The sequence below is a fragment of the Prionailurus viverrinus genome, chromosome C1 (assembly GCF_022837055.1).
Source record: "Prionailurus viverrinus isolate Anna chromosome C1, UM_Priviv_1.0, whole genome shotgun sequence".
Lineage (NCBI taxonomy): Eukaryota > Metazoa > Chordata > Mammalia > Carnivora > Felidae > Prionailurus > Prionailurus viverrinus.
The window spans coordinates 105,018,818-105,032,107 of NC_062568.1; positions in this window are offsets into that span (position 1 = coordinate 105,018,818).

Consider the following 13,290-nt stretch of genomic DNA (forward strand, 5'->3'; position numbering starts at 1 on the left):
TAAGCCACGGGAAGGCAGCAATAGAAGAAAATACAGGACAAATGGAACAAATAGAAAACAATTAGAAAGATAATAGATTTCTATTGGCTATCAATATTAGTATCAATAATCACTTTAAATGTAATAATCTCAAATTAGCATTTGAAAAACAAATTATAAGATTAGATTTAAAAATCAAATACCAGCCTTACATATATTGACTATAAAGAGCACACTTTAAATATAAAAAGTGGGAGACATAAATGGACAGTGGCAGTGAGGGGTCATAAATTAGAAGGAAAATTGCTCATAAAGCTTAGAAAGAAGTGGAAACAAGACTGTGGTGTATCCTAATTCCCTGAAAATGTCTGGGATGTCTCTAAGGCTGTGTAGAGGCCCTGATTAATTTGATAATTTAAGTATATTGACTTTGATTTGTATTTCTTTACAACAATTGGCAGGTTATTAGAATGCCTATAATTAGTTGAAAATGGAGGCAAAAATATCATTGGGTCACTCTTTGCTAAAATTCTTCCATGAAAAGCTAGAAAGAGTATCACTCTCATCTTTTCAAGAAGAAAAATAAACTGAAAAATCTGAAGATTTGCAACTCTTCTTTAACCTACCATAGAGCCAACATCACAGGGCACTGAGTTATCTCAAAAGCTAATAAAAGACAGGCACCTTCAAGGAGATACAGGACGTGAGCACCTGCTTACCTGGGACAGATGCTGGTCGACACTGAAAAGAAGAATACAGATAAAAATTTTAGCTAATTGTTCAATGAGGAGTATGGCCTAGTGAGAGAATATAGAACCTCAGGTTCCATAAAAAGAAGAGGTATTTATATTCACTTTAAGGCCCTTCTCCATGGTTCTCATTGTATGCCCACGATAGGTAGATGATAGATTAGATTAGATAAGATAGATGATTGATAGATAGATAGATAGATAGATAGATAGATAGATTTAGAGAAGGAGGATAGTGATAAAATGCCCCCTCACAGCACAGATTTTAGGGAAGGAAAAGAAGTGGCTGCAGGAAGGGCACGAAAACCTACCTATATTCTTCCCTATTCCTCTTACGGCACAAAGATTAAACAACATTAGAAGGGCTAAAGCCAAAACCAAATGACATTCTCAGTTATAGAGAACTGAAGAAAACCTATTGTGGGCAGGAAAAGGGATTTAAAAAACTAGTCTGATCCATCCATGTAGTTGCAAATGGCAAGATTTCATTCTTTTTGATCGCCAAGTAATGCTCCATTGTATATATATATATACCACATATTCTCTATCCATTCATCCATCAATGGACAGTTGGGTTCTTTCCATACTTTGACTATTTTGATAGTGCTGCTATAAACATGGGGGTGCATGTGTCCCTTCGAAAGAGCACACCTTTATCCTTTGGATAAATACCTAAATATTGCTGGGTCATCAGAGAAAGACAAAACTCATATGACTTCACTCATATGAGGATTTTAAGAGACAAAACAGATGAACATAAGGGAAGGGAAACAAAAATAATATAAAAACAGGGAGGGGGACTAAACAAAAGAGACTCATAAATATGGAGAACAAACTGAGGGTTATGGGAGGGGTTGTGGGAGAGGGGATAGGCTAAATGGGTAAGGGAACTAAGGAATCTACTCCTGAAATCATTGTTGCACTACATGCTAACTAATTTGGGTGTAAACTTAAAAAAATAAAAAATAAAACAAGTTAATAATAATAATAATAATAATAATAATAATAAACTAGCCCGAGAGATGTGCAAAAATAAATACTGGCTCAGACATAAAGCTAGGGGCAGGAGAGGATTGCTGACAAGGCATAGGCCCCAAGAATGAGGGAAACGACAATAAATTAATAAAAACACATAATATGCCCATCCTACCTCCATAGAAAATTAACAAAAATGAAGCAACAGTTACCACTGTTCTATTGCTGGGACAGAGTCAAGAGCATGGAGAAAGTCTCTTTCTGAAACACAGCACAAAATTAATACCTACAACTGAGAGTAGAATAGATTTAATGAAAAATCATCTAGCAAACCAGAACTTGCCCCCACACAAGAAATTGCTAAAGGAGTTTCCAGTCTGTGGTACATTGAAAGTAACCATAGTAACACTAAATCCCAACCCAGATTAACTCCTGAAGAGACAGACTCAACCCCCACACTAAAGGTTTAACATAAGGAAAACATGCTAATTTCCAGATTAAGAAAAGGATTTATCTCAGTCTCTATTGCACTCTGCAAATATTTCCAACTTTCAATAAGAAATTATGAGGCATAATAATAAGCACGGGAAAATAATACAATGTTAGGAAATAAAGCAACCAACACAACCAGACTCAGATATGATACTAATTTTGAAAATATGAGAAACAGGATTTAATAGCTATGATTTATTTCTTAAATGCTCTAAAAGAAAAAGTATTAAACATCCAAGAACAGAAGGGTAATGTTGGAAGAAACTCTAATAAAAAACCAAAAGAAAAATGTTAGAATCACCAAACACTACAACAGAGGTGAATAATGAATTTGACAGTCTTTTTTTTAAGTTTTTTTTAAAGTTTTTTATTTATTATTTATCTTTGAGAAAGACAGAGAGAGTGAAAGGAGGGAAGGGGCAGAGAGAGAGGGAGAATCTTAAGCAGGCTCTGCACTGTCAGCACAGAGCCCAACATGGGGCTTGAACTCATGAAACCATGAGATCATGACCTGAGCTGAAATCAAGAGTCAGATGTTTAACTGACTGAGCCACCCAGACGCCCCTGCATTTGACAGATAGTCTCTCATCAGTCTAGAGCTAGAGCAGATAGGAAAGAAATAGGAAAACTGGAGATAGTCAATAGAAATACACAAACAGAAACACAAAGAAATGATAGAGGAAAAATAAAGGGACAAATCATACAGAAGTGGTAGGACAATAACAAATGGCGGACCATAGCTGTAATTGGAATCCCAGAAGAAAATAAAAATAATATGGTAGAAGATAATATTTGAGGAAATAATCTTCAAAAAAAAATTTAAACTATGGCCAAACCATAGCTCCAAAAACCTCACAGAACACCAAGAAAATAAGCAACAGAACAAAAACCGAAAACGCTTAGACATATATCCAGCATGCTGAAAATTCAATACAGAGAAAATGAAGATAAGCACACTATCTACACAGGCAGAGAGATAAGAATCACAGCAGATCATGGGGTGCCTGGGTGGCTCAGTGGGTTAAGCATCCGACTTCACCTCAGGTCATGCTCTCGCAGTCAGTGAGTTCGAGCCCTGCATGGGGCTCTGCGCTGACAGCTCGGAGCCTGGAGCCTGCTTCAGATTCTATGTCTCCCTCTCTCTCTGCTCCTCCCCCACTCACGCTCTGTCTTTCTCTGTCTCTCAAAGATGAATAAATGTTAAAAAAAATTTAAAAAAAAAAGAATCACAGCAGATTTGTAATCAGAAACTGTACAATGCAGATGAAGAGGGAATGGCATCTTTAAAGTGTTAAAAGGAAAAATAAAAGCTATTAATTCAAAATTATATATCCAGGCAACATACATTTTTAAACAGAAAGACAAATAAAGAGACATAAATCATTTTCTCAGAAAAAGATTTACACCACAGGAATATGCAACATGTTCTTTAATCAGCCAAAATTGCACTGCAGAGAATTTAAATCTACACAAAGTGATTTTTGTGCTATAAATAAAATCAATGAAGGTAACTACAACATTCATTTATGTCTTATTTTAATAGCTTTAAAAAGCAACTGTCTAAAGCCAAAATAGTAGCAATGTATTATATGATTGTAACATCTGTAAAAGTAAAATGTATGAGAAAAATAGCACAAATGATGAGAATTAATAATTGTAAGGTACAATGTACAGCTTATAAGAGATAAGGTATACAATGTTATTTGAAGATATATGCTGATTAGTTAAAAATTAAACACAAAGGTTATCACTAAAACAATTTTGAAAAAAAGTGTAAACATTAAGCCAATAGTAGAGATAAAATGGAATCCTAAAAATGAACATTTAATCTGAATAAAGAGAAGAAAGGGAAAATAAAATGAAGTGCAATGAAACTATAGAAGACAGCTCACAGATATTAACTTATGATATAGCTTACTAAGATATAAAAAGATAAAAGATTTTCATCTAATATTATCAATAATTACATTAAATAGCAATGGCATAAGCACAGAATAAAGACAAATATTGATGAGTTGAATTAAGAAAAGAGCATCTGTTTACAACACACACACTTCAAATATAAATACAAAACTAAGTTAAAAGTGAAAGTACGTGAGGCGCCTGGGTGGCTCAGTCGGTTGAGCATCCTACTTCAGCTCAGGTCACATCTCACAGTTCGTGATTCCAAGCCCCGCGTCGGGCTCTGGGCTGATGGCTCAGAGCCTGGAGCCTGTTCCCGATTCTGTGTCTCCCTCTCTCTCTGCCCCTCCCCCATTCATGCTCTGTATCTCTGTCTCAAAAATAAATAAACATTAAAAAAAATTTTTTTTTTAAAGTGAAAGTACGAAAACACGGATACCATATAAACAGTAACCAGGAGAAAGTTGGATAAGGTATATTAATATTTATAAAAGTGCACTTAAAAAAGAATACTAACAAAGATAAAAAGGAACATCATATAATGATAGAAAGGTCAATTGTCAAAGAGGACACAAAAATCCTAAATGCTTACACACTTAAAAAGAGATTCCAATATAAATTAAGCAAAAAATGATATATCTGAAAGAAGACACAAACAATCCTCAAATATTAGCAAACATCCAATACTTGCCTCTCAGAAAGTTACAGAAAAAGTACATAGAATGTGAGTAAGAATACAGATGACCTGAGTAGTGTCACTAATTAACTGGGACTGATATTTATAGAATATTTTACCCCAAAACAACAGAATTCACATTTTTTTCAAATGCATATGGAAAAAAAAATATTTTACAATACAAAATGTATTCTCTAATTTTGTCTCAAAAAAATAAACCTTAAATTCTTGAATTTACAAGAAATTGAGATTGTGTAGAGTATGTTCCTGGATGACAACAGAATTAGAGAAGAAATCAAGATATCTGGAAAATCCCTAAATATTTGTAAATTAAATAACACATTTCTAAATAGCTAATGGTTAAAGAAGAAATCTCAAGGAAAATGAGAAAATCATTTGAAATGAAAAGTTTATGAAAAGGAAAATGCAAGACATATCAAAAATTTTACCCTGTTGAATGTAGCTAAACAGTGTTTACAGGAAAATTTATAACATTAAGTTATAAAGAAGTAAAATCTCAAACCAATAATCAAAGTACCTTAGAAAATTTTTTTCTAAAACTCAAATTAAACCCAAAGTAAGCAGAAGAAATTAAATAATAACATTAGCAGAGGGGCACCTGGGTGGCCCAGTGGGTTGAGTGTCCAACTCCTGGTTTTGGCTCAGGTTATGATCTCATGGCTCTTGGGATGGAGCCACTCCTCAGGTTCCATGCTGACAATGCAGAGCCTGCTTGGGATTCTCTCTCTCTGCCTCTCTCTCTCTCTCTGTGTCTCTCTCTCTGTCTCTACCCCTCCCCTGCTAATGCACGCATGTGCGCGCGCTCTCTCCCTCTCTCTTAGATTAAATAAACTTAAAAAAAATATTAGTAGAAATCAATAAATTGAGACCTCCCCTCCAAAAAAAATAGATAATAAAATGAGAAATTCGAGCTTTAAAAAAATGAATAAAAAATGATAAATCACTAGCCAGACTAGCCAATTAAACACACACACACACACACACACACACAAATTTCAAACGTGAATGAAAAGAACACATCCCTCACTGCATCATTGCACATTCTACAGACTTTTAAAAGGATAATTAGGAAATACTCAAATTCTGTGCTCATAAATTTGACTCATTAGATGAATCTGAAAAGTGCCCTCAAATATTGTAGTTACTCAGGAAAGCATAGATGAATTGGATAGCAAAATATATATTAAAGAAATTAAGCTTGTCATAAAAACATTCCAGAAAGAAAACTCCAGGCCCAGATGGTTTCACCATTGAATTTTACCACATTCTTAAGAAGGCAATAATACCAATTTTATGCAACTATTTTTAGAACATAAAAAATGAATACCACTTCTTAGTATATTTTATTAGTACAAGTGTTACTGTGACACAACATAATGGAATTATAAGAAAAAACTAAAAAGCAATATCCCACATGAACTTAGATGCAAAATCCTCAACAATATACTAGCAAATCAATTCCAACATTTCATTAAACAGATGATACATTGTTACCAAATGTGATTTATTCCAAAAATTTAAAGGTGGTTCAACATGCAAAGTTCAATCAGTATAATTCATTCTATTAATAGACAAAGAAGCCTTTTATGTGAAAAAGAAGTCTTTGACAACATTCAATATCCATTTATAAAAAACAAAACAAACAAACAAAAATCTTCCAGAAGACTGGGATTTAGGAATAGAAGAAAACTTTCTCAAGCTAATGACACAGGCAAAAAAAAAAAAAAAATCAACACTACAGTTAATTTCATATTTAATAGTGGAGGATTGACTTCTATCCTTATAAAATTGAGAACAGCCCAAGGATGTATTTTTTTTATTTAATATTGCACCAAAGGTATTGTTTGCTCCAATAAATCAACAAAAGGAAATGAAAGGCATACAGATATGCAAAGAAAGAAACAAAACTGTTTCTATGCATATATTGCATAATTGTCTATGTAGAAATTTCCCAAGAATCTAAAACTTTACTGGAACTAAGGTCCCAGGAAACAGAGTCAAAATATCAACATTCTAAACATGATTCAGTACATGACTGAAAAGTTGAATCTATGATTCTTATTTTTTTTTTAATTTTTTTTTTTATTTATTTTTGGGACAGAGAGAGACAGAGCATGAACGGGGGAGGGGCAGAGAGAGAGGGAGACACAGAATCAGAAACAGGGTCCAGGCTCCGAGCCATCAGCCCAGAGCCTGACGCGGGGCTCGAACTCATGGACGGTGAGATCGTGACCTGGCTGAAGTCGGACGCTCAACAGACTGCGCCACCCAGGCGCCCCCTATGATTCTTATTGACAAGAAAAGAAAGTAGAATAGCCAAAACTATTCTAAAAAACAAAGTTGGAATATTCATGTTACCTAATAAGGTAAAACTACAGTAAAAAACATATTATTGGGGAAAAATAGAATGGAATAGACTGCTCAAAAACTGACTCACATTTCTATTGTGAATTGATTTTTGACAGAGATGAAGATGACTTAATGAAGAAAGAAAAAAAAAATTTTTAATTTTTTTAACATTTATTTATTTTTGAGATAGAGAGAGACAGAGCGTGAGCAGGGGAGGGGCAGAGAAAGAGGGAGACAAAGAATCTGAAGTAGGCTCCAGGCTCTGAGCTGTCAGCACAGAGCCAGACGCCTGGCTCGAACTCAGGAACCTGTGAGGTCATGACCTGATACTAAGTCTGGCGCTTAGCCGACTGAGCCACTCAGGCACCCCTAAAACTGTGAAACTTCTAAAATAAAACATCACATTTTCCTTTCCTTTCCTTCCCCGATGTGCATCTGTTTTGCTTCTTAAATTCTACATATGAGTGAAATTATCTATTTGTCTTTCTCTGACTGACATATTTCACTTCACATAATACATTCTAGTTCCATCCACATTGTTGGAAATGGCAAGATTTCATTCTTTTGGGTCACTGAGTAATATTCCATTGTATATATATATACCACATCTTCTTTATCCATTCATCAATCGATGGACATTTGGGCTCTTTCCATAATTTGGCTATTGTCAATAGTGCTATCAATATCAGGGTTCATGTGCCCCTTCGAATCAGTGTTTTTGTATCCTTTGGATAAATACCTAGTAGTACAATTGCTGGGTCATAGGGTAGCTCCATTTTTAACTTTTTGAGGAACCACCATACCATTCTCCCCAGGGGCTATCAGTTTGCATTCCCACCAATAGTGCAAAAGTGTTCCCTTTTTTCCACATCCTCACCAACATCTGTTGTTTCCTGAGTTGTTCATTTAAGCCATTCTGACAGGTGTGTGTGAGGTGGTATCTCATCGTGGTTTTGATTTGTATTTCCCTGCTAATGAGTGATGTTGAACATTTTTTCATGCGTCTGTTAGCCATCTGGATGTCTTTTTTGGAAAGATGTTCACATCTTTTGCTCATTTCTTCACTGGATTATTTACTTATTCACTGTTGAGTTTGATAAGTTCCTTATAGATTTTGGATGCTAACCCCAAAGAATCCAATATATTCTTTGCAAATATCTTCTCCCACTCCATTGGTTGCCTTTTAGCTTTGTTGATTATTTCCTTCTCTGTGGGGAAGGGAAGGAAAAATAATAAAAACAGAGAGAGAGGCAAGCCATAAGAGACTCTTAAATACAGAGAACAAACTGAGAGTTGCTGGAAGGGTGTTGGGTGGGGAGTGGTCTAAATGGGTGATGGGCATTAAGGAAAGCACTTGTTTGGATGAGCACTGGGTGTTATATGTAAGTGATGAATCACCAAATTCTACCTCTGAAACCATTATTACACTATATGTTAACTAGCTTGGATTTAAATTTTTTTTTTCAACATTTATTTATTTTTGGGACAGAGAGAGACAGAGCATAAACCGGGGAGGGGCAGAGAGAGAGGGAGACACAGAATCGGAAACAGGCTCCAGGCTCCGAGCCATCAGCCCAGAGCCTGACGCGGGGCTCGAACTCACGGACCGTGAGATCGTGACCTGGCTGAAGTCGGACGCTTAACCGACTGCGCCACCCAGGCGCCCCAACTAGCTTGGATTTAAATAAAATAAATAAATAGATAAAAATAAATAAAAATATATTATGGAAGGAAAACCTAGAAGTGAGAAAATCTTCTCCATTCATTAAATTTGTTTCTTCCCGTTGGGAGAAAAAAAATCAAACTACTCCATTTAGAAGAATGTGTTTACTTTATGTAGCTCATGTTGCAAAATAGTTTAAAAACCATTGCCCTTTTCCCTTCTATACCACTTCCTTCAAGAAGTCTTTCCTGATACTCCAGACAAGGCTTTTCTTCTGAATCTATGCAATTCTATCTTCACAGTGCTTATCATACCTGTAATAACATAATTGTGTGTGTAATTATTTCTTTGGTATCTATCTTCATCACTAGCATATGAACACTATATTCACGTGCATTCTTTTTTCAAGGAGTTCCACATTATGCCCAGGTATTCAATAAATATTTATAAATACATGAGGAAAAACAAACAAAGAACATCAGAGACAACTTTCATGAACTTGAGTTGGGCAAAAGTTTAATACTATGCCGAAAGAATGATTAAAAATTCATCAATGGCATGTCATTGAAATTAAGAACTTCTGATGTTTAAAAAATATCCTTAAGAGAATGAAAATAGCAGGCCACATAGCTGAAAAAATATTTTCACTTCATACATCCAACAAATGACTTGTATCCACACTATATAAATACTTCTCAAAATTCAATAATAAGGAAAGTGTAGACCTAATATATGTAATTGGCAAAAGTTTAAACAGATACTTCACCAGAGAAAATACATATATTCCAAATAACATACACAAAGATTATCAACATAATTAATGATTAGGGAGATACAATTAAAACCACAGTGAAATACCACTAAACACCTATTAGAATGTCATATATATGGCACACTGTGGCAGAATGAAGACCCCAAGGATGTTCCCATCCTAGTCCCCCAAACCTGTGAACATACTGTACTGCAGGACATATGGCTTTCTAGTTCTTTCTATTATTAAAGCAGAGTATAACCTCCTGTTCCTTGGCTCTGGGTTTGGCTATGTGACTTGCTTCAGCCAATAGAATGTTATTGAACATGAAGTGATCAAAGCTTGTAAAGCATATTTGTGATTTTCTTACTTTCTTGGATCTCTGCCATTACCATGAAAAGAATTTGCCCCAGCTAGTCTGCTGGCCTTTTCAAAGGGCAATAGACTCACAGAGCAAAGTGCAAGCTAGATTAGCCAATTTATCTATGAGGATAATTGTTTCTTTTAAATTACTTAGTGTTTGGGTAGTTTGTTGCACAGCATGTTTGTATTTACCCAATAAAGGTGAGCAGATATGGTTTTCTGAAAGGATATGGTGTGGAGTGGAAAATAGTATATTACGATTGGTCAGAAATATGTGTATTTGAATTATGGCTCTACTTGCTATTTGAGAATAAATAAGCTTCGAAAACCCTCTTAGCCTTTGTTTCTTTGTCTGTTAAATTGGATACTACCATAGAATTATGTGAGCATTATATGTGAGGCAATATACTTAGAAAAGAGTGGGATCTTATAGATAAGATGTACAACTTTATATTGTCAGGATTTGAAAAGACCAAGAAAGGCTTTTGGATCCCATTAATACTATTAATAAATAAGAGATAGTGAGGAACCAGGAGTTTATTGACTTAACTTCAAATTGGATTTCTGATTGACTCCCAGTGGAATGTCAGAACAAATCTTTGCTAATGCAGGGTAATGTGAAATCATTTCATGCATCAATCATCTTAAAGAGCAAGATATCAAAGCAGTCTAGATCAACAGTGACAGATCCTTCCATGAAGCTGAAAGTATTGGCTAGTGGCAGTCACTACCCAAAGCACAACTCCTTGCTTTCTGACTCTAATGCTGCCAGTGAACATATTGAAAACATTAGCTTTATTTAGTGATGCATTTCCCAAAATGTGATCCATGGAACAATGCGTCCTTAGAATGTTACTAGATATTTCATGGAGGAAAATTAGTTCTATATTTGAAGTCGTTTTAAAACTTTTGGACTAAGCAAAGTTTTGTCCTTAATATATTTACATGTTCAGAGCCTCTGCAGAAGAGCAGGATAAAGGAAAATGTCATATACAGCATACAAATTATTCATACCCATTGACCATGAAGATAATTTTTCTAAGGTCTATCGTGTGGGACTGCATTTTGGAGAATACAGTTAGGTAAACACTGGATTTTAAAAGTACCAGACTGGAACACTCAATAAAACTTGAGCCAAAAAAAAAAAATGGCTGGCTTTCTTACTAACAATAAAGCACAAGAACATTCCTATAGAAAGATAAATTTAACCTATTACCATCATTGTGGAAAGAGATGATAGTCTATGTCCTTAGTACTTAAAGAGAAATCAGAATAAATCTGATGAAGATTAAGCAGGGTATTTAAAACTAAGAACTTTTAGTATAATAATGTTTATAATTTATTGATCATCTCTCAAGTTCCAGACAGGCTATAAGAAACACAATATATATTATTCCACATATTACTCCCATGACAACCCTGAGAAGTAGAAATCATTATTCCTATTTTATGCACAAGGAAATTCAGACAGAGTGTTTATGAAACTGTCCTGTGGTTATAGTTAGTAAATGGCACAGAGTAGGCAATAGAATTTGCATTAACAATTCCCTCACTCATTGGGTTCTAAGCTTGGGTCTACAAGCCCACCCAAGTGAAGTTGTTCAGCAGCTTCTCCTAAATTTCATAAGTCAACTGTGATGCTCCAAAATACACACACACAGACACACACAGACACACACATCCCACTTGGGTCTGGCAGCAAAGGGAGGTACCATTTCCCCCAGGTAGTCGTGGATGAGGTCGTTGGTGTTGATGAAGTAAACATATGGTGCCAAAGAAAGAATGGTCCAGGTCCCTAAGTAGAGGTGATGGGAAGACATCACACAGGACAAAGTTTGGCAGATCATGGGAAATAATTCAGCCACCACATGGCTTCTTGGAAAATGCCTTTAACAGTAACCCTTCCAACCATGAAACCTTCCTGGGTAGAGGGCCTTCTCTCATCTGCAACAACTGTCTCAGGAAAGACTTCAAGGTCCTTGCTGGTACTGCCCTCCATCCCTCCCTTAGCTCCACTCCTTACCTCTCACCTTCTTATAGTCTCAGGAAAATATTTTCTCCTTCTACCTGCATAGCTTTTACTTCTTTTTCAAATCTTATCTTCTACTTACCAAATTATTTCTCCCCTGCCAAGAGGCAGAGAAGTTTAGTGTTCAAACTCTACCAGTTTACGAAGAGTTTTGGGAAGCAGTTTTGATTCAAAATGCCCATATAAGAAAACCCTAATTATAATTTATACTTCTTTAACTTTCTTACTGGGTATATGGAAATCCTTCACAATAATTATTGTATGTTGATCAATATCTCTTTAGTTTTTCAAAACAAATTGGTGAAAGTTTATCTATGAACTCTTTAGCACACAAAAAGTTATGATAATTCCTTTACATAACATAACATAGCATAATATAACAACATAACATAACAACATAACGTAACATTATAACATAAGAATACTGAGCACACTAGGCTCTGTTCTAAACAGTCTATGTATGTTATCCTATTGTGTGATATCGCTCTTTACCCTGTTTAGTGTTAAAAGCTTAAAATATAGCCCACATAAAATGTATAGTACCACGTGTACTTTCTTCTAATTTGTATTTGTTTGTTAACTCTTCCACCTTTCCATTTTCAAATGTTCTTTTTCATTTTTATTTATAATGATAAACAGCACATAGATGTTATTTAACCCAATATTTGCTCTTTTTCTTTTAGGGGAAGAATTCAATCCACTTACACCAGGCATGATGAGTAACACACTTGATTTTATATCTTCTATATAATATTTTCATATGATAAAGAGATATTTGAGGGGGGCGTGCCTGGGTGGCTCAGTCGGTTAAGCATCTAACTTCGGCTCAGGTCATGATCTTATGGTTCATGAGTTCAGAGTTGGGCTCTGTGCTGAGAGCTCAAGGCCTGGAGCCTGCTTTAGATTCTGTGTCTCCCTCTCTCTCTCTACCCTCCCCCACTCATGCTCTGTCTCTCTGTATCAAAAATAGATAAGCATTAGGGGCACCTGGGTGGCTCAGCCAGTTAGGCGTCCAACTTCGGCTCAGGTCATGATCTCGCAGTCCGTGAGTTCGAGCCCCGTGTCGGGCTATGTGCTGACAGCTCAGAGCCTGGAGCCTGTTTCAGATTCTGTGTCTCCCTCTCTCTCTGACCCTCCTCTGTTCATGCTGTGTCCCTCTCTGTCTCAAAAATAAATAAACGTTAAATTTTTTTTTAATAAAAATTTAAAAAAACCTTAATTTTATTCTTTTTAAAAAAAGGATATTTGTGGACAGCTTACAATGTGAGGGAAAGACATGGTGGTAAAAACAGGGACAACAGCCCTAAAGGAAACAGAGTAATCATGAAACAAAAGTAAATG